Source organism: Erythrolamprus reginae, chromosome 5 (assembly GCF_031021105.1).
Source record: "Erythrolamprus reginae isolate rEryReg1 chromosome 5, rEryReg1.hap1, whole genome shotgun sequence".
In the NCBI taxonomy this organism is placed as follows: Eukaryota; Metazoa; Chordata; class Lepidosauria; order Squamata; family Dipsadidae; genus Erythrolamprus; species Erythrolamprus reginae.
Window position 1 is genome coordinate 25,280,261 of NC_091954.1, and position 22,526 is coordinate 25,302,786.

General features: G+C 47.1%; 1 protein-coding gene across 1 annotated transcript in view; it reads left to right on the forward strand.

The window, feature by feature from the left end:
• The window catches only part of RNLS (renalase, FAD dependent amine oxidase), a 220,014-nt gene that overhangs the window by 129,287 nt on the left and 68,201 nt on the right, over positions 1-22,526 (forward strand). The window lies entirely within an intron of this gene.

A 22,526-nucleotide genomic window follows, 5' to 3' on the forward strand; every position in this document is an offset into this window, starting at 1 on the left:
ATAGGACTATTCTAATATAGGATCACCCATTTCCTGAAGCGAGTTCCATAGGATATTATGATTGACAGCATTGCAAGTCAATAAGAGATCAAGGAGCATGATCAAGGAGCATGGGAATAGATTTAATACCATCATCCTAAGAACCACGATGGCATAGTAGTTAGAATGCAGAACTGCAAACTGTTGCTAACTACCAGCTTCCTACAGTTTGGCAGTTCGAATCTCACCAGTCTCAAGGTTGACTCAGCCTTCCATCCTTCCAGGGTTGGTAAAATGAGGATCCAGATTGTTGGGGACAATATGCTGACTCTGTAAACTGTTTAGAGAGGACTGTCAGTGGTACATGGTAAGTCTTGTTGCTGTTGCTATCCTAGCTCTGCTATAGATCATCAACAAGCATAACCAATGATGTCTCCAGATTAAATGCTGACCTAAAACCCAACTGTTAAATCTGAGCTAAAAGAATTTGATGTGGATTCCCTACTTTTATTTCAAGGTGTTATCCAGAAGAGCCCAGAAACAACCATTCTTGGTTGTAGTTACAGCCCTTTGATATCTATAGAAGCAAGTTAGAATTGCTTCTTTCCTACTGTCATTTATAAAGATCGAGAAGACAGCCTTTTTAAAAAGCACCTTCAAAACTGAGGACATAACAGAATCATTAACAAATCCTCAAACAAGGATTTTGATTTATTTTATTTTCTGATGTTGATGGTTTTATTTGTGATGTGTTTCTATTTTAATTTTATATGTGCTGGGTTTGGAGTAGAAGCTGTCTAAAATGATTAGAAGAGACCACATACTTTATGTACATAATATATTCACACTGTACATTGTTTGATATGTTGTGAGCCGCCCCGAGTCCTCTGAGAGGGGTGGCATATGAATCAAATAAATAAATAAATAATCAATATTTAGACATGTCAATAAATAAGCAAACCTGAGATTGTACATTTATGTACACTTACTTATCTGGAAGTAAGACTCATTGAACTCTATATGGCTTATTTTTGAGTAGATATTCACAGGATTGAGCAACCAATCATTAAATACTTTTGGTTATTGTTTAGAGTAGCTAACTATGTATCTTGGACTTTAACTAACCAATATGCCACTAGCCACATTGCCTGGAAATTCTGGAAGTTATACTTCAGTCCTGGATTGGAAAGTCTAATTGTGAATAACACACAGGATATTCATTTGTTATTATAAAGGAGTCTGACTCTACTTAATTGCTAAATGTTATCTTGAAACAATATTTCTGAAATTAATTTAGCTGGGGTATATCAAGCATGCTAAATTGATTTATTTAATTATTAAAATGGAAGCAATGCCTTTTGGAAATGTAATGACAAATTCTCCATTGACTCTGGAAGGAGAGTCCATCATGGGTTGTTAACCAATCCTATTGGTAGAGACTGAGTTAATTTAAATAATTAATTAACTGGCACCGCCCCCTTAGCAGCCCCCATGAGCCAGTTTTAAAAACTCAGTCTAAGTGTAGAGACGTTTGAGTTTTTTCTCCTGAGTTACCTCATGTTGTGACATATATGGTTTAATTAAAATTGATTAAATTTGTTTAGATTATTTAATTATTTAATTAATTATTTAATTAATTAATTTTTAAAAAATTGTTTTTGACAGTTTTAATGGTTTTTCTTATGTTTCTACAGGTGACTTCAAAGGTTCCTGTAAGGGGTCTCTGCCCTCCGTGGGCACTCCCCCACCGTTTTATCTCCTCGGGGGCCCCTTCCCTCAGCGGGTACCACCCCAAGCGAGGAGCGTCACAGCCTGGGGTCCCTGGCCTCCGAGGCCAGACCCGGCTGCGAGCCGAAGGTGGGGGGGTCCGCCCCCCCCACTGGGAGGCTTGGGGGAAGCTCCGATTCCCCAGAAACAGCGATTTTGAAAAGCTGGCTGGGCGCCAGCGCCTCTCAGCTGTTCGGCGGCTCGAAAAAAAGCCGCCGCCGCCGCCGCCGTTTCCTGGATCGCCGATTCGGCGAAAAGTGAAAAAAAGATGTTGGAAGTGCGGGGCTGGCTGGAGAGAGGCTGATGTCCCTGGGGGGGATTGCCCCCCCCCCATAAGGGTGAGGCGAGGAGCCAGCAGCACTAAAAAGTGCAAGTCTCTTTTACAGTGGCTCTCGCGCCCGCCATTTTGTGGCAAGGCGGGAAAAAAGTTGCTCTCCGCTCCGTTGCTGGGCGCGAACAACAGGAGCTGGGCTATTCTGCGCATGCGCAAGGCCCAGGGGTGTCGGATCGCCATTTTGTGCTCGTTTTTTGGTGAAGAAAGCTGTCAGCAATTTCTAATCCGTGAGTACAATGGAAGATCAGTCACTTCCAGTGAAGCTGCCCTCTCCCAGCACGGCTCCCAAGGCCAAAGCTAGGTCCAAGGACAAGGCCAAGGCCCAGCACTCCTCTTCCTCACTTAAGGAGGCTGAAAAACGGATTCAGGCCTTGGAAAAGAGGTTGGAGGCGGCCCTTCACACCCCCTTGACCATCTCTCCTCTGTCTGCGCAGTATTTGCCCCTGGCCAGGGACACTTCCACTGTTAATCCCACTGTAAAACCAGCAGAGGTGATGTCAGACCACGATTGGTCTCCAGACAGACAGATGCCAATTATGCCTCAGGTGCTCCCTTCTCCTGGTCCTATTCAGCCTAGGCCAGGGTCAGCAAGTCAGTCTCTAAGGAGCGGCCAGGGACCCTCAGCCACCTTCACGCCAACAGCAGCAGGGCTTCGTGGTCCACCTGAGCCTTGGGCTTCTACAGGGATTAGGCCTCAACCAGATACTTGGCCTCAGATGTCCCCTTCGGTTCAGGATTTAATTAATAATGCCTACACTCAGGGGATGGCGGCGGGGGTGCAACAAGTTACGCAGCAGCCTCGCCAGGTGCAATCAAGAAACCTGTGGTGCGCACCGCCCCCCTCAGGCTTGGGGTCTTGGGCTGAGGAGGCCAGCCCGTCAGAGGAAATTGAAAAGGACTATGAGCTCTCTGATGATGAGACACCACCAGAGCAGCCTGTGGCTGCTGGGCTCTTTAAGGCCTCAACTTTCAGGGTATTGCTTCATAAAGCAAAACAGACTGTCGATTTGCCAGGCCCTGAAAAAGCAGCAAACCCCACAGATGGGACAAAACCGGCTACAGTCCTCTTTAAAGAACCCCAGCCTGAGTCAGAGCACATCCCATCCTCTGATATAATCCTGCAAAGTGTCAAAAGACCCTGGCAACATCCAGCTGCCGCTCAGGGCCCCTCTGCAGTAGAGAGAAGATTCTACACATGTGATGAGGAGGTAGAAAAATTATTGGAATTCCCTCCTATAGACCAGCCTGTCATGCAGCTGATTTCTAAGTCTTTAGTGCCCTCTGAGACAGGCGATAGCCTAAAGCCTGAGGACAGAAAGGCAGAGGTGTTGATCCGAAAAACCCACCAGATGGCGAGCTGGGGATTTCGAGCAGCGGCGGCTGCTTCCTTTTTCACCCGTGCATCTATCGTCTGGCTGCAGGAGATGCAGGCCAGACTTGGACCAGATGAGGGTCGCTTGCGACAGGATCTTGGGAAGCTGTTGGCAGCAGCGGAGTTTTCAGCAGACGCCACTCTGCATGCTGCCAAGTTTTCGGCCAGGAGTATGGCAGCAACGCTATCATCAAGGCGCCTACTCTGGCTGCGGAGCTGGCCAGCGGACCTCAAGTCCAAATGGAACCTGGCCTCGGCTCCTTTTCAAGGGGAAAAGCTTTTTGGGGAGGCGTTAGATCCAGTCCTTGTTGAAGACAAGGATAAAAGAAAGTCCCTCCCCAGAGCCTACCGGCGCCAGGAGCGTCGCTATACTCCCTACCAGCGCAGGCCGTCCTTTCGGTGGGACTCTTCTGCTCCAGCGGGTCAGAATGCAAGACCCTACTCTCAGACCCCATATAACTCCAACACGTTTCGGGGAGATAGAGCGCCCTTCCAGGATCGCCAAAGAGGGTATCAACAGTCGAGACGCCCCTTTCGTGGCAGCCAGAGGGGCTTCAAGCGCTCTAAGTGACTCTCTTCAACAACCCCTGGGAGGAAAACTTCGGTTTTTCGAAGCCGCCTGGCGGACTACATCCTCCGACAGGTGGGCGTTAGCAACTGTCTCCCAGGGCTTGCGCTTGGAGTTCCTGCAGCCCCCTCCTTACCGTTATGTGCAGTGCCCAGTTCAGCGGGACCCCCTGAAGAGGTCTCAGCTTCTGCAAGAGGTTGCCCATTTGTTGGAGATCCGGGCAATAGAGGAGGTGCCCAGGCACGAGATAGGTACCGGCTTTTATTCAAAGGTCTTCCTTGTGCCAAAGTCATCGGGAGGGGTTCGCATGATCCTCAATTTAAAGCACCTCAATACTTATATCAAATATCGGCGATTCCGGATGCATTCCCTTCAAACCATCTTGGCCGCAATTCGAATGCAAGACCTATTAACCTCCATAGACTTAAAAGAGGCCTACCTGCATGTGCCCATCCTACAGTCTCATCGGAGGTTTCTCCGGTTCGCCCTGGGAGGCTCTCACTATCAGTACAGGGCAATGCCGTTCGGCCTGTCGTCGGCCCCTCGCACCTTTACAAAGTTGCTCGACGTTCTGACGGCGGAAATCAGATCCCAGGGTATTCGTGTTCTGGCATACCTGGACGATCTCATTATCCTGTCCAGTTCCTCCCAGAGGGCGCTGGCAGATTTGGCAGTTACCAGACACACGTTGGAATCCCATGGGTTCACAATCAACGAGGAAAAAAGTCATCTTCTTCCGACAGCCAGGCTGTTGCACCTGGGTTCCATGATAGACACCTCCACAGGGACTATGACTTTGTCTCCAGAAAGGATGGCAAACATCCGACAATTGATTTCACATCTTCGGCAACAACATCGGGTGTCTCTCGCATTCCTTTCCAAGCTCCTGGGCACCCTTGTTTCCGCTATCGGCATTGTACCTTGGGCCCGTCATCATCTCAGGGCCCTTCAATGGTTTCTTCTACCTTGGCAAAAGGCCAAACTGAGTCACTCTCAAAAATCAGTTCACCTTCCTTCCTCGGTCAAGGCATCGTTGGGCTGGTGGACTTCCCCTGCCTTAGACAACGGAACCTTCTTCTGCAACCGGGACCGCTTAATCCTCACAACGGATGCCAGTCTGTCCGGTTGGGGGGCCCACATGGGGCTACACATGGCCCAGGGCCTTTGGTCTCCGGAAGATCTGAGCCCAATCAACATCAACTTTTTGGAGCTCAGGGCTGTCTTTCTGGCTCTTCAGGCCTTCCTCCCTTGGGTTCTGGGCAAGCATGTGTTGGTCTTGACCGACAATGTTGCTACCAGGGCCCACCTGAATCATCAAGGGGGAACGAAGTCGCTTCGCTTAATGGTCGAGTCAGCGGCTCTCTTCGACTGGGCGGAACCCCGTTTAGCCTCTCTGTCGGCCGAACATATAGCCGGGACCAGCAACGTTCAGGCAGACTGGCTGAGCAGATCTACCCTGGACCCCGGAGAGTGGAGACTGGATCCCGGAGTATTTCACCTGATAAGTCAACGTTTCGGGACTCCTCTGGTGGACCTCTTTGCATCTCAAGCCAACACGCAGCTGGTGAGGTTTTATTCACGGTTCCCTTCACCGAGGGCGGAAAAAGTCAACGCTCTCTTGTCTCCATGGCCCAGCGGCCTACTGTATGCTTTTCCCCCAACGTGTCTACTGCAACGGGTGCTGGACAAAATAATTCAGGAGGCGGCGGAGGTCATCTTAGTGGCGCCATATTGGCCCCGTCGGCCTTGGTTCGCGGACCTGGTAGCTCTCTCAGTGTCCCCTCCTTGGAGGATTCCGGATCGCCTAGTCTCCCTCACTCAGGGCTCCATTTGTCACCCGGAGCCTCAATGGTTCCAGTTAACCGCCTGGCGTGTGAGCGGGAACGACTAGTGCAGCAACACCTACCGGACACTGTCATTGCGACTATGCAGGCGGCTCGTCGGCCATCGACAGTGCGGATATACCAGGCAACGTGGGCAGCCTTCTGCAGATTTTGTTCGGCCCGTCATTGTGATCCAAAGCAGGCCTCGCTCATTGCAATTCTTGAATTTCTCCAATCAGGCATTGAGCGGGGTTTAGCCCCCAACACTTTGAAAAGACAGGTGGCGGCCCTGTCCACTATCGTCCGTGTATCAGAATTCCGGTCTTTAGCTCAACATCCATGGGTGAGAGATTTCATCAAAGGAGCTATTAACCAACACGCTCCTCCGGTAAGGAGATTCCCGACATGGGACCTCACCCTAGTGTTACGGGCCCTCACGGGACCCCCCTTTGAGCCAATGAGGTCGATCTCCTATAGACTGTTATCAATAAAGACATTGTTTTTGGTGGCGATTACATCTGCCCGTAGAGTCTCGGAGTTGTCAGCACTTTCCGTCAGGCCAGACTTATGTGTGTTCCATCCGGACAGAGTGGTGCTCCGGTTGGACCCTTCGTTTATCCCGAAGGTGAATTCCGATTTTCACAGACGGCAGGAACTGGTTCTACCAGACTTCTGCACACATGGTCAACATCCCTCTGAACTTCGTTGGCACAAGATCGATGTCCGAAGAGCCTTGAAGCTCTATATCAGGAGGACAGCGCCTTTTCGAAAGACAGAAAGACTCTTTGTTTCCTTTGCTCAGACCTCAATGGGTCTTGCAGTGTCTTCGCAATCCCTTAGTCGCTGGATTAAAGATTGCATTGCGGAGGCTTATGCATCGAGATCTCAGTCTCCCCCCGCCGGGGTCCTGGCCCATTCCACTAGAAGTGCGGCTGCTTCAGCGGCTTGGTCTACGCAAGCTTCCTTGGAGGATATCTGTCGTGCCGCTACTTGGGCCTCCTCTTCTACTTTTATACGCCATTATAAACTGGACTCATGGGCTTCGGCGGAGGCTTCTTTTGGCAGGCGTGTCTTACAGCGAGTGTGTGTCACTCCAACGACCTCGGCCCAGCCTTTTCCCTCCCAGGGGACTTGATCTTTGGTATATCCCATGATGGACTCTCCTTCCAGAGTCAATGGAGAAGAACCGTTGTACATACCTGAACGGTCTTCTCAGTGCTCTGGAAGGAGAGTCCATACCCACCCGGCATGGTGTTTGGCCAGGTCGCCGGAGTGCTGGGACTGTTACAGTTTATTGTTTGGTTATGAAGTTAATAAAAATTTTCTGATTTACATTGTCTTCGTTTTTAAAACTGGCTCATGGGGGCTGCTAAGGGGGCGGTGCCAGTTAATTAATTATTTAAATTAACTCAGTCTCTACCAATAGGATTGGTTAACAACCCATGATGGACTCTCCTTCCAGAGCACTGAGAAGACCGTTCAGGTATGTACAACGGTTCTTATTGTTCCTCTATTATTTTTAATTTTTACATAGATTCTAGGACAGGTTTTGGAGGTTACAGCAATAACAATAAGTAAAACACTCATTGGAGATTAGGAAATTTTCTGACTTAAATCCCATGATAGAAATAATGTAAGAGACAAATATGCTAAGTGAATTTATTTCCTATATGGAAACTTTTTACTTATAAAATCTATAACAATATGAATGTCATGTAAATGACACAAAAATGTCATTAATGCTCTAATTTTGGATCACCAAAGTGTTTGAATATTGTTTTTCTTAATTCATAATTCTTTTCCATTGTGTATATATTGATTTGACCTACATGCTTTGTCCATCGTGGGTGGAGCCAGCATTCAGGATGGGTTATCCTTGTGCACTCAGAATGCGGACCGAGTCCATTACTTTTGCCAAGATCTGCCCTCCTAGTACCCAGCTCTAACTCAGTCCTCAGATGGACATGGCTACCTTGTTTCCGTTCCTGAATAGCGATTCTCTCCATATTGAACCTCAAAGATAGGAATGTTGTTGTATCGTGAATCTCTACCCAAGACCTCAGTGAAATCTGTTGGGTGTTTTGGCAGCTGAGCTTCGGCTCCTTTCACAGCAGCTTCATTCCCTTAATTGACATTTACCTTGAGTGGTCGTTGGCCTGGTCTGCCTTTAGAGACATGGACTCCCTAAAGAGAGGTGACTCAGTTAAAAAGGGGGTGGTGCTGCCGATGTTGCAGATGCTGATGGCGGCTGTGGTACAACAGGGCTTGGCCGCATGCTGACAGTCCTTGGGCAGACCCAGTTCGGTAAGTTCTGAACGCTCCCTACTTAGGCCTGCTGCCAACACCAGACAGCCTAGTCCAGATGACTCTAATTAGTTGGATGAAGACAGTCGAACACCCTTGGACATAGACCAGGATGACTACAGGCTATCAGAGGACGAAGGCATGTTGCAGAGTCAACAGGTCTCTTCAGCCCTCTTTCCTCCTGGGCTCTTCAATAATAATAATAATAATAATAATAATAATAATAATAATAATAATAATAATAATGAGGATTTTCAAAATCTGCTCAGGTCCCTTTCTCCTGTTCCTCTGACTGCAAACGAGACTTTCCTAAATTGCATAATGAGAGGGCTCTTCATTATGCTACACTGAATAGTGGAGAATTAGAGGGGTAAAACAAAGGATTCAAATAAAACCCGGCAGGGAAGCCTGTGCAGCATTTAATGAAAACTATTTGGTCCATAATTTCAAATGTGCCCTTGATCCAAAGTTGAGAGAGGCGTATGAACTGCAGGTGGGAGGCAGTTGGCCCATTCAAGACTGGTATGCCACCACAGTTGTTTTGTGTGTGTCTAATTTTACTTGGATGATAATAGGTACAGGCATCTTCCGAGCACTTCGCAGCACATCATATCCAGGTAACCATTTTAACACCCCAACAGCATGGGCTTTCCATCAATTTGGACAAGAGTTACCTTTCTCCCTCCACTTCCTTGCTCCATCTGGAAGTCATTATAGATTCCTTAGTGTATAGGGTTTCCCTGTCTGGGCCTTCCTATGAACCACTGTGGTCAACTAGTCTCAGGTATCTGTCATACAAGGTCACCATCCTGGTGGCGATTAATTCGAGTCATCAGATCTCAGAGCTGTCCACGCTCTCCATAAGAAAGGACCTGTGTATATTCCATTTAAACCAGGTTGTTCCCCGGTTAGACTGTCTTTCATCCCCAAGATTAATTCTTCTTTTCACAGGGTTCAGGAGCTCATCCTCCCCAATTTCTTTCTGAATTTGGCCCATCCAATGGAAAGATGATGGCACATGCTGGACGTTCAGAGAGCTCTATGGATATAGATAGACAAAACTCACCATTCTCCATTGCATCTGGAAGGAGAGTCCAACATGGGTTATTCTCAATCCTATTGGTCGAGACTGAGTTTAAAATTAACATATTAGGCACCGCCCATTGCCTGCCCCCAGTGAGCTCAGTTTTAAAAACTCAGTCCATGTAACGAGACGTATGAGTTTAGCTAGTAAATAAAGAAATGGTTTTAAAGTTGTCTAACCTGTTTTTCTTTCTGTTTTTTACTGTTTTTGAGATGCTGCAGAAGATCAGGAGGGGTCTCTGCCCTCCGTGGGCAGCACCCCCATCAATTTTCCCCAGGAGGCCTCTTCCCTCAGCGGGTACCGTCTCATGAAGGGGTGCCAGCCTGGTGTCACTGGCCTCCGTGGCCAAACTCGGCTGGGAGCCGAAGGTGGGGGGGGTACGCCCCCCCCCCACTGGGAGGCTCGGGGACACGGAGTCCCCCGAAGTCACCAGCAATTCCCTCAGCAGGCAGCGGCAAGGGCTAGAAGCGGGAACTATAGCCCTCATATGTTCGGCGGCCGTTTCCAAAACCGCCGGGGAGCAATCACCTCAGCAGCGGCTTTGGAAGATACGCGGTTCATCAAAGGACCGCTTCCCATATGTTCGGCGGTCCGCCGCTAATAAGGAAAAATCGCCGAATGAGCGCTGCGAGGAGGGAGGGCTGCTGCCTCCCATTCAGTTGGCGGCCATTTTGAATCGCCGAGGCGATCTGCCGCGCTAGAGCCATAGCAACAGCGGAGGCGGCCGCTTCCCATATGTTCGGCGGTTGCCGGAATTCTGGGGAATGCGGAAGCATGATCCCCATTGTTGATAAGAACGGCGAGGTGACAGGAGGGCAAACTGAGCTCCTCGTTGGATCACCAAGTTGGGAAGCGGCAGCGCACCGCGCCCGCCATATTGGCGGTTGGCGGGAACCCCCCCCTCCTTGCCTTCGTCTTCATTTCCTTCATTAAAGGCGCGAGGAAGGGCTAAAAGGGCGGGGAGGCGCAAGCGCACTCCGCAGGAGACACGGGGGGCCATTTTGTGGATTGGTTAGTCGAGAGAAGGCCATAACTACAGAGAGTCTCCGTGGCTGCCTCTGTTTTTCGTTGAAATTCCTCTTGACAGTGAGTACCATGGAAGCCAATGGCAATGGGGATCAAGGTCTCCCTCCTACCCCGGTGTCCAAGCCCAAGGATAAGGGGAAGATAAGGGCCAAAACCTCAACATCTTCCTCAGCCATCAAGGAAGCCGAGAGGCGAATCCAAGCCCTGGAGCAGAAGTTGGAAGCTGCCCTCAATGCGGCCCCCTTACCCAAAACAGGACCATCACCGGGTCTTGCTCAGGCTACCGGCTCATCAACCCCAAGAGCTCATGGGGAAGCCAGAGCCGAGAGAGATTGGTCTCCAGATCACCAAATATTGCCTTTGCTGCACTCTCCTAGAAGTAGACCAGCTTCAGCGGGCCAGGAGAGACCAGTGTGGGGATTTTCCCCTCAGCCCAAAGTCGTTCCAACAGCTACTTTCACTCCTACAGCTGCGGGACTCAGGGCTCAGTCAGATACGTGGCAAGATATGCCACCAGCCCTTCAGGAGTTGATTACAAATGCCTACTCACAGGGCATAGCAGTTGGGGCACGACAGGGCACTCAACAGCCAAGACAAGCCACAAGCCGGGATCTTTGGTCTGCACCGCCCCTTTAAGGTCTGGGATCCGTGACTGAAGAACCAGCATTAATGGAGGATAGTGACAAGGACTATGACATGTCAGAGGATGAGACACCTCCAGAACAACCTCTGGCGGCAGGGTTATTTAAACAATCCTCGTTTAGAACACTACTGCATAAGGCAAAGCAGACAATGGAGTTGAAGGATCCTGCACAGCCTTCACAAGTCATACCATCCAGATCCACTACCCTGTTGAAGGAGCCCAAGCCTGAAACAGACCATGTCCCGGCATCGGAGATATTTGTACAAAGCATAAAAAGACCGTGGCAGTATCCGGTGGCGGCTCAGGGTCCATCAGTGGTAGAAAGGAAATTCTACACTTTTGACGATGAAGTAGAGGCCCTGCTTCAGTTCCCTCCTATAGACCAGCCGGTTGTAACTCTGGTTTCCAACGCTCTGGTTCCTGCGGAGATGGGAGACAATTTGAAGCCAGAGGACAAGAAGGCCGAGGTTCTTCTGAGGAAGACACATCTGATGTCCAGCTGGGGGTTCCGGGCAGCAGCATCTGCATCCTTTTTTAATAGAGCCTCCATAGTATGGATTGAGGATATGCTGTCCCGCCTGGGGCCAGAGGAGGGGAGATTGCGTCAGGATCTTAGTAAGTTGTTGGCGGCTGCGGAGTTTCCAGCCGATGCCACCTTACATGCTGCCAAGTTCGCGGGAAGAGGGATGTCAGCCACCCTTGCATCACGTCGACTGCTGTGGCTGCGCAGCTGGCAAGCAGACACTAAGTCTAAATGGCGCCTGGCCTCATCGCCTTTTCAGGGCTCTCAACTTTTTGGAGACATATTGGAAAAAGTCTTCATAGAGGACAAGGACAAACGGAAAATACTTCCGAGGTCCAAAAGGGGACAAGATCGCCGCCAGAATCCCTACAACCGGCGCCAGTCCTTTCGCTGGGACACTTCACGGTCAAGCCAAACATTTAGGCCCTTTCCTCAGGGCAATTTCAACCAAAATACCTACAGGAATGACCGAGCGCCGTTTCAAGACAGGACAAGGGGATATCAACCAACTAGACGCCCATTTCGAGGTTCCAGCCAGAGGGGCCTTAAACGCCCCAAATGACTTTACCATGACACAGCCAGTAGGAGGGAAACTCCACCTTTACAGTACCTCCTGGCGTGCCACATCCTCAGACAGATGGGCATTATCTACAGTAACACAGGGACTGCGGTTGGAGTTCGTTCAGCCCCCACCCAACCGATTCCTGCACTGTCCAAGACCCCGAAACCCTATCAAACGGAAGGAACTACACCAAGAAATAAGTCACCTCCTGGAGATCCAGGCCATAGAGCCTGTGCCCAAACACGCAGAGGGCACGGGATTTTACTCTGTGGTGTTCATAGTCCCCAAGACATCTGGGGGGGGGGGGTGTCGCTTAATTCTGAATCTGAAACAGTTGAATCTATATATTCTTTACCACTCTGCATACTATCCTAGCAGCAGTGCGCCCCCAGGACTTCCTTACCTCCTTAGACCTGAAGGAGGCTTATCTGCATGTGCCGATTTTTCCACCACATCTCAAGTATCTACGATTCTGTGTAGAGGGGACACATTATCAGTACAGGGCCATGCCATTCGGCCTGTCATCGGCCCCCTCGAACCTTCACGAAGTTGCTAAATGTGCTTACAGCGCATCTGCGCGCGCAGTCCGTCCGCCTGATGGCATACTTTGACAATATAATAATTTTGTCCAAGTCCCAGGCAAGGGCGCATCAAGACCTCCACCTTACAATGAAGGTTCTGGAAGAACACGGCTTTACAATCAATATTCCCAAGAGCCAATTGAACCCATCTACAAGGCTCCTGCATCTGGGGTTAGTAATAGACACAGCTACGAGCATCGTGTCACTTTCACCGGACAGGCAGGACAACATCATAGCCTTGTTAACTTCCATCCAGAGGCAACGGAAAGTCTCCCTAGCCCTATTGTCCAAGGTGCTGGGGACCATGGTCTCGTGTATAGGGATTGTGCCGTGAGCCAGGCACCACATCCGCCCGTTACAAGGGTTTCTGCTTCCGGACCAGAAGGCAAAACTGAGTCAGTCAAACAAGCAAGTCAGGCTCCCACAGGGGGTCAAAACCTCTTTGGCCTGGTGGACTTCGTCAGCCCTGTTCCAGGGTTGTTCTTTCCAGACTCACGATCAGGTCATCATGACTACAGACGCCAGTTTGTCGGGTTGGGACGCACACATCGACCTCCATGTGGCACAAGGACTTTGGACCGAGGAGGACCTCAACCCTGTGAACATCAACCTCCTAGAGCTCAGGGCTGTGCTCTTAGCGCTCCAACACTTTATGACTTTAGTTCAAGGGAAACACATGTTAGTCCTAACGGACAACGTGGCAACAAAAGCTTACCTCAACCATCAGGGAGGCACGAGGTCACTGCGCCTCATGAGAGAGACCATGGCCCTCTTCAACTGGGCCGAAGACAATTTAGCTTCTCTATCGGCGGAACACATAGCAGGTGTCGAGAACATCCAGGCCGATTGGCTAAGCAGAACCACCTTAAACCCCACGGAGTGGAGACTGGATCCACAGTTGTTCCACAAGATCACACTTCAATTCGGGACACCGTTGGTGGACTTGTTTGCGTCTCACATCAATGCGCAGCTCCCCAGGTTCTATTCTCGATTCCACTCGCCCAGAGCGGAAAAAGTCAATGCCCTGAGGTCCAGCTGGCCACACGGCCTCTTATACGCCTTCCCTCCAACGAATCTGATTCAGAGGGTAATAGACAAAATTATACAGGAGGGAGCGGAAGTGTTGCTTGTGGCACCACATTGGCCACGTCGCCCGTGGTTCTCGGACTTGGTAGCCCTGTCGATCTCCCCACCTTGGAGGATCCCGGACAAGGTAATCTCACTCAGTCAAGGGTCAGTCTATCACCTAGACCCTCAATGGTTTCAATTAGCCGTTTGGCATTTGAAAGGAACAAGCTGAAGGAGCAATGTTTGCCGGACAGTATCATCACCACAATGCAGGCTGCCCGCCGGCCATCCACATCCAGGATTTACCAGGCAACGTGGTCGGCTTTTTGTAAGTTCTGCAATGAAAAAGATATGAAACCGGAACTGGCTCAAATAATTACGGTACTAGAATTTTTGCAATCAGGCCTCGAAAAAGGGCTAGCTCCAAACACCCTTAGGAGGCAGGTGGCGGCATTGGCAACCGTTATTCGGCTACCAGAATACCGATCGTTGGCAATTCACCCTTGGATACGGGACTTTCTCAGAGGAGCTATGAACAAACACCCTCCGCCACTGCATAGATTTCCAACGTGGGACTTATCCCTGGTGTTGAAGGCTTTGACTGGTCCACCCTTTGAGCCTTTGAGGTCCATACAGATCAAATTTCTTTCCATCAAGACGGCCTTTCTAGTGGCTATCACATCTGCCAGACGTGTATCGGATTTGTCTGCGTTATCCATCAGACCAGACCTTTGTATCTTTTATCCGGACCGGGTGGTCCTACGTTTGGACCCGACCTTTCTTCCTAAGGTCAACTCGTTATTCCACAGGAAACAAGAGCTGATCTTGCTGGACTTTTGCTCGCACGGGAGCCACCCTACAGAACTTAGGTGGCACAAACTAGATGTTAGACGAGCGGTTAAAATCTACATTAGAAGAACTGAGTCCTTTAGGAAGTCTGAGTCGTTGTTTGTTTCCTTTACAGAACCAAAAATGGGCCTGGGCGTCTCTCCCAGTTCAATCAGTCGATGGATCCAGGACTGCATAGGGGAGGCGTATAAGGCTAGAGCTCAGAATCCCCCTCAAGGGGTTACGGCGCACTCCACTCGCAGTGCAGCCACGTCAGCAGCTTGGAGAACTCAAGCCTCGATCGAGGACATATGCCGGGCTGCGACTTGGACAACGCCTTCTACGTTCACTAGACATTATAGACTGGATGCTTCTGCTTCTGCTTCGGCATCCTTTGGGGGAAGGGTTTTACAGAGAGTGTGTTCCTCTCCAGCTGCCCTGACTTAACAATCTCCCTCCCATTAATTGGAACTTGGGTATATCCCATGTTGGACTCTCCTTCTAGATGCAATGGAGAAGAACCGTTGTACCTACCTGAACGGTCTTCTCAGTGCACTGGAAGGAGAGTCCAAACCCACCCAGCATTAGATTGTTTCAGGGAAGCTGGGTTCGGTGGTTATGGTTAATATTATATATATATATATAAATATTGGTTTAATAAAATTGTGTTGGATTATATTACCTTTCGTTTTTAAAACTGAGCTCACTGGGGGCAGGCAAGGGGCGGTGCCTAATAATATGTTAATTTTAAACTCAGTCTCGACCAATAGAATTGAGAATAACCCATGTTGGACTCTCCTTCCAGTGCACTGAGAAGACTGTTCAGGTAGGTACAACGGTTCTTTTCATAAGACTGAGGCGTTTCTGGTGACCTTCCTATTACAGTCCTTGGGCTTCAAGATTTTCTCGTTGGCCGTTGGATACACAGTACAATCGCTAAGGTGTACAACCTCTCTTTGATAATAAGGCCGGTGAGGGTCACGTCTCATTCTGTGCGTAATGCACTTGTACACTCTGCGTGTAGTACAGCCTGAGCAGCCCAGACTTCCCTAGAGGAGGTGTACTAGGCAGTTATCTGGGCACTGCCCTCTCAGTTTATTTGCAACTACAAGATCAACTTGTACACATCAGCGGCTGCAACCTTCTGCTGGGAGTCTTAAAGGGGGTACACATGGAGGCCCTCTAAACAGTCTTGGTTTATTCCCACCCAGGGGACATTTGGCTTTGGTATGTTGCATCCTGAATGCTGGCTCCACCCACAATGGATAAGGGGCATTGGTCTTACCTGATACGCTTCTTCTCATAGGGTGGAGCCAGCATTCGGCCCCACCTATGAGGGGTCCATTTTGGATGCTCCTCATTTATTGGACCAGACTGTGTTCCTTTGCTCTTATTGTCTTGGATTGTGGTCTATGTATTAATGACTGCTTCCAAGAAGTGGAGCCTTTATCAGTAGTCTACTATTTCAGATTCATCAAAGGGTGGGTGGGTCCTGGCAAAAGTAACAAACTTGGTCCTCATTCTGAGTGGACGGGGACAATCCATCCTGAATGCTGGCTTCACCGTATGAGAAGAGGTGTATCAGATAAGATCAACGCCCCTTCTCACATATATTTAAATATAAATGCAATAATGAATTTACTCCTTTGAAAATGTTAGGGAAAGTTGTGTATCTTTTCAATTTGTCCCCTATTCTTGGCTGCTATTATTGTTGTAGAACAAAGAAGAAACTAAATGAAACTTGGTTATACTCTCTGAGTCCATCCCTGCATGAGCTTCCATAATCCAATCTGTATCAGCCATCAAGCAAAGAGCAAATGCATCATAGCAAGATATTTGTAGAAATAGTTGCAAATGTAGGTCAAAATCCCAAAGAAGCAGTGCAGGAAAAAGGACCAGATTTCCAAAATCTGTAGTAAATTCAGCTATGAAGATGAGAAGGATTCCTTTTTTGGCCCAAAGTCTATTGATCAATTAGATTCCAAGGACTGTTTCCAAGAGTGCATTTAATTGGGCCCCACTTCAAAAATCAGATTGCTGGTTATGGCCTAAGAGATGTTCCTTCTTATTTTAAATGTTCCGAGTCTACAGAAGTGGTGCCACATCTTCTCATATTTCTTCATCTTAGAATTTTGCCTTGTAAGATGCCAAGTCAAACTTTTAAAAGGATCAGTCTCCATTATCTGCCAGAGCAAAGAGTCTCCTGATTTCTGTTAACCCTGTGCCCTCCCTAAAAATACCTATGTTACAGTTTAACCACAGCTTCCTTTTTAACTTAAACATCAATCGGCAGCAACTTCAAAATACTACAGCTTGTTCAAGCAATCTGTATCTTATTGACTAGCTTTAGATTTTTTGCCAAAGTAGAATTTAGTCATACACTACAAATAAAATCATCTTTAAACAAAACAGTCTGCTGAAAAAAGGAATAATAGTGTGTTTTTAACAATGTTGTAATCCACATGATTCACTTACATATTGTACATGAAAGAAAATTCCCATTTCTCCCCCCCCCCCCCCCAAATATAATTCTTATGTGAGTAAGCCCCATTATGGCTTTTGCTGCTGATAACTAAATAAAATTAAGCATTAAAAATTAAATGCTTAAAAATTATAAGCATTTTACTTGAATCATATTTAGCATGTTATGATTTTTGCCATTAATTCTGGAAGATTAAGCTACCAAAGATCTACTGTATTTTGTTTTTATCTTAGAAACCCATTTAGAATGAGGTTTAGCATAGCCAATCAATGGAAGCAGCATATTCATAAGAGTACACGAAAATAGTACCTGGGATTTTTTTCTCCATCTCAAATATGTTATCATTAAGATTATTGATCTTTCAATGTTTTCACATAAAAATACATACCTGAGACAACATTAACAATAAAATCACCCTAGGTCATATACTTGACAATTTTACAGCAATACTTTGCAATGAATGCCTATTATTGGTTCAAAAAATATACATTTTAACAGTACAGGACAAAAGTGTTGTTGTTTTTTTACTATCTTAATTCTGTGCTGTGCACTTGTATAATCTGCATGAACTTAGCCTATGACTCAGAAGGAACATCTCCAGTCAATTGTGGAAGAAATTTCCATCTTTCTTATTCCTCATAAATAAGGAAAATATATTTTCAGTTTCTTATTTTCCAATTCCTCTTTTTTTAAGGTGTTTCATTTTGACTTTTTTGTTTCCGTAAGTCGGCATACCTTCTATTTAACCTTCACATTTTTGTACCCAATTTTGTTTAATATATTATTTTTAAAAGTTGTTTCCTTTACTCTTAACATATTTTGAAGACAATATGCCAATATGAGGAAGAGGGCAGGATTTGAGTGAGGGTTTTTTTTGGGTTTCGCTTTAATTTTTAGAATTATGTCCTAGATAGACTAAAGGAGAGCTGAATTTCAGTTCATGTCTTGGTTGAAGAAGTGCATGTTAAGTAAATTTTAATTAAAAAGTGAGCAATTTGCTCCCATGCCCTGATTTATGAAGAATCTGTTGCTTGTCAAGAACATTTGGCTAGAGAAGTATTTTATTCCTATCTTCAAGAGCTGCAATGAGGCATATCTGATGATGTGATGGTATCACCAGAGAATGGGGAGAGAATGGCTTTTTTGTTTCTTTTAGCCTAATAAGAATGTCAGTAAGCTTCAAAGATCCCATAGATAAACTTGCTTTGCACCATTGGGAGCAAAAAGGTTTACCAACTTGTGGCATCTGGAATGTATATGGAATGGACTGTAATAAAGAAAAGAAGCAACTGACTCTAGATACGAGGATCACCTAGAAAGTAATGCACCACAGTTTCCCCCCTCAATCTACAGTAATAGTACAAATGCAAAACTTTAGATATACATTATTTGAATTGTCAGAAGTGCATGTGTAAATTGTTGTTTCTTCAGACATATAGCGTAGCTGCCGTAGTGTTTCAAAATGGCGTTTGTAAGTGATGTACGTTACAAGCAGCATATCATCATTGAATTTCTCACTCCAGAGAAAGAAACTGTTGGGAACATTCACAAACGTGCAGTTAGTCATTGGCACAGAGGGTGAGGCCATTAAAAGATGGTTCGTTAGAGCTTCAAGATTTGCAGTGTTCGGGGCGGCCAGCCGTGGCCGTTACACCTGACAAGACGCAGCTTGCTGATGTGCTCATTCGCGAGGATTGCCCTTGTGTTTTGCTGGAGGAAGGCCATAGAAAAGGATGGAGATTACATGGAAAAATAGGGAGTGTAGAAGAAACATTCTTTCTTGTGTGTAAGTTTCATTGTTCTCAATAAATAATTGTTGAAGAAAAAAATGTGCATTACTTTCTGGGCGAGCCTTGTAACATACATCACTTACAGACACCATTTTGAAACACTGCTTCAGCTATGCTATCTGAAGAAACGCAAAATTTACACATGCACTCCTGACAATTCAAATAATGTATATCTAAAGTTTTGCATTCATACCATTATTTGTAGGCTGAGGGGAAAAAATGTGGTGCATTACTTTCTGGGCGACCCTCATACATTCACACCTGCACTGGAGCACGTCTCACCTAGAATGAACCCATATAGGCCTTCAGAGAAACTAAGGAGATGCTTAGTCAAGAGAGAGATATGTTAATGGTAGCTTTTTGGTTTTCCTCTGTAGGCTGCTGAAAAAAATATCACTCTGGTTGTTAAAAGTACAGTAATTGGAAGTGGAAAGTTTATCTGTGTCTTCTACTAAATTCAGAATCTGAGGGAATGTGTTTCATAAATGCAAGAAAAATGGTTGGGAATGTTTGGGAAACCTGCACATATCAAAGACAATCTGATTGAAATTTTGGCTCTAACACAGGTGATTTATAGACACCTATTTTGACTCCTGTGATACCTTCAAAAAGTGCTCCCAACAAACTTCACAATTTTGAAATATTTGCAATAATGCAGTCTATATAGAGAAAGCTATTAAAGTGTCTTGTTAACTGAAAGATACCTTGCAAAAGGAAATCCAACAATTAAAGAAAATGACAACCTCATGAAAATGGAATTTAAGTTTTGGAAAAAACAGATCAAGTTCACACTAATTATGTGGGAAAATAAACTTGCCCAAATTCAAGGCCTTTTATGTTGGAACAAGCTCAGAGTATTAAACATCTCTCAAGATAAACAGTTGTGATGGTCTTCATAGAAAAATCATAGTTGATCTAACTACCCATTAAAAATCAAATCAACCTACAGAATTGCTGTTAAGTTGTGACCTAACTTGGTGATGGTTGAGTTCCTCAAGAGAAAAAACGTAAATTGAGCTTTCTCCTATAACAATGTGTTTGTATTATGTTGGCAAGAAATTAATGATTTTCAGTTAGCAATAAAAGTATAATCAACTTCAATGGACAGCAAGAGATACGACTCCCCTCCCCCCCGATTGTATTGTTTTGTTTTTGCTCATAGAGGTTGGTGTGGAAAATCCCTGTGATCCAAATATTTGAAAATAAAATATGAAATTTATTCAGAGAGGAAAGAAGTAATAATCCTTTCAGTAATTTCATAATTAGAAAGATTTGTTTTATTGCTTTTTTCAAATCAATAGCATTTACCAATGGATTTTTTTTGTCTTGAGGTAGAATAACTTAATATTGAATTTAGTTAGAGCTCCACATAAAATTCTGTGTGGAGGGATTTTTTTTCTTTCTTTTTTCTTTTTGGAAAAAAAATCCTTTTTCATAGGGATTTTTTTATTCTAAATGGTTTTTTCCCTCTTGCTATAAGTTTATTCATGATAAGTTTCCTGGTTTCAGATTTTTATGCAAGTTACTTTTATAATGTGAAGAATGTTCATTCTTCAGCTAAATTGATTATAGATTTTTGGTTTTTTTGCCTTGTCTGGGACAATATTGTGTCCTTTACGGTGTCAGGTATTTTACATTCTGAGTAATTAGACTGCTGTTATATTGTTCTTGGAATGTAAAAAGTCTGAGATACTCATTTTAAAAGAGAAGGGGGTTATTACCCAATTGAATAAACTGAATCCAGCCTCCTCTCTTCTGATGTCATTTCTGCTTTGATCCTTAACTTCTTGGTTCCATCTAATCTACCATATGCAATATTTTTAAACAAGATTTTGCTTTTGTCATCTCTGCATATGTGATGGTTATATTTTCAGCTGATGGCAGCTTCAATCTGGTTGCACATTCTTACATTTCCCTATCTCACCTTTTCACACAATTATGGCTGAGGGAGGATTTGAATCTTGGTCTCCCCAGTGTGAGTCCATCATCTTTTCTATAGTGTTGGGCGAACTGAACTTGCATAGTTCTGGTCCGTGCAGAACTTTTCGGTGTTCGGCATACCGAACCCGAACTCAAACTTTTAAAAAAGTCCGTGTTCAGGTTCGCTGTACACTCGAAAACCGTGGTGGGCGGGAGATGGAAGTGGGGAGGGCTCTGACTCAGCGAAGCTGGCTGAGGAACTCTGGGAGTTGAAGTCCACAAAGTCTAAAACTGAGGTTGGCTGGCTAAGGAACTCTGGGAGTTGAAGTCCACCCCGGCGCTCTTTGGAAAGGGTAGGGGGGCGGTGGCAGGCAGAGGAGAATCACCCCTCCGACTCTCGCAACCTCAGCACCGCCGCCCGGCTGTCATCTTCTGAGAAGAGGAGGAGGTGCTGGTGGCGGCAGAGGAAGGCAAACGCCGGGGAGCTGTCAGACAGTCGGGAGGCTGGGAGGGAGGCAGGAGACAGGAGGAGGAGGAGGAGGGCTTTAAAAGGGCGGAGGAAATCCGGACCACTGGAGCACAAAGAGGGAGGGGAGGCATGGATTTCCCACAGATGGGGGGGTTCCAGCTGGTGGCTTTCAAAGGGAGAGAGTGCGTGAGAGAGTGTTGTGTAAATATGTGTGAAAGTGTGTGTGTGTGAGAGAGAGAGAGAGAGAGTTGTGTGTGAGCAACGACCAACACTAGGACCGCCCACCTGCCCAGAAATGCCCACCTCTCAGACAAGCGGTCTTGGCCTTGGCTGCTGCAGCGCCAGATGGATCAGTGAAATGGGCTGCCTGCTGCAATCTGGAGACCCAGCCGGGCAGCGGGCTTGCAGGGGAGAGGAAAGGGCTTTTCTGTACAATAGGCAGGCGACGGTGCAGCTGGCCACTTCCATGAAGCCCCCTTAGGGCCGGGGAGGGAGGGAGGAGAGGCAAGGGGATCCTTAGCCGGAGCCACCAGTAACCCTTCCAACTCTGTTTCTGTGTCTGCCTGTCTCTGTGTGTGTGTATCCGCACTCTCGTGCCCCTCTCTTCAGGGTCCCCCTCTCTTCAGGATGCCCCTTTGGAGGATCCGAGCAGCTTCTCCTCCCTGCGGGGGCTGAGTGGGAAACTGGGTTGCTAGGGTTGCTAAGGGAAAGGGCGGTCCCCCAGGACCTGCCAGACTTTCCCCCTCAGCCGAGGAACCATCCCGGCAGGCTGAAAAGCTCCTTGGCCAAGGCCCGGCATCCCACCCATTCCCGCAGCTCCGCCCCGTACCAGAAGCAAAGCAGAGGCTTTCCTCCTCAACTACCTTCCTATGGAGAGAGCGGCGGCGGCGGTGCTTCAGAGCCTGGACGAGCCCGTCTCCTAGGCTCGGAGGTAGTGCGGCTCTCCCCCCCGTTGCGCTCATTGCCAGGGCTGCCCATGGCCGTCTGTCTCCTTTTATTTTTATGGAAAAGTCGCAGCTGCGGTGTATGAGCCTTTTCTGTAAAAATAAAAGGAGACTGGGCAATGGGCGCAACAGGGGGAGAGAGCCGCGCCACCTTCAAGCCCAAAATTTCCCCGCCTCGGGAATGGTGCTGCAAGCAAAAGGAGGTGGGGAATCCCACAATGGGATTCCGGGGGTGGGGCTTTAACGTCACAGAGACTTCTTCCTGGCCCGGGGCTTTATTTACGGAAGACGGGAGGGCAGGGCCAGAACGGTTTGGGTTCGGCGAACTTACCCAAACTCCGCCACCAGGTTTGGCCGAACCCGCCGAACCCGAACATCGTTGGGTTCACCCAACACTACTTTTCTACTATATCATACTGGCTGAGTTCAATAATGGAACTGCTTTGCAACCTTAAAATG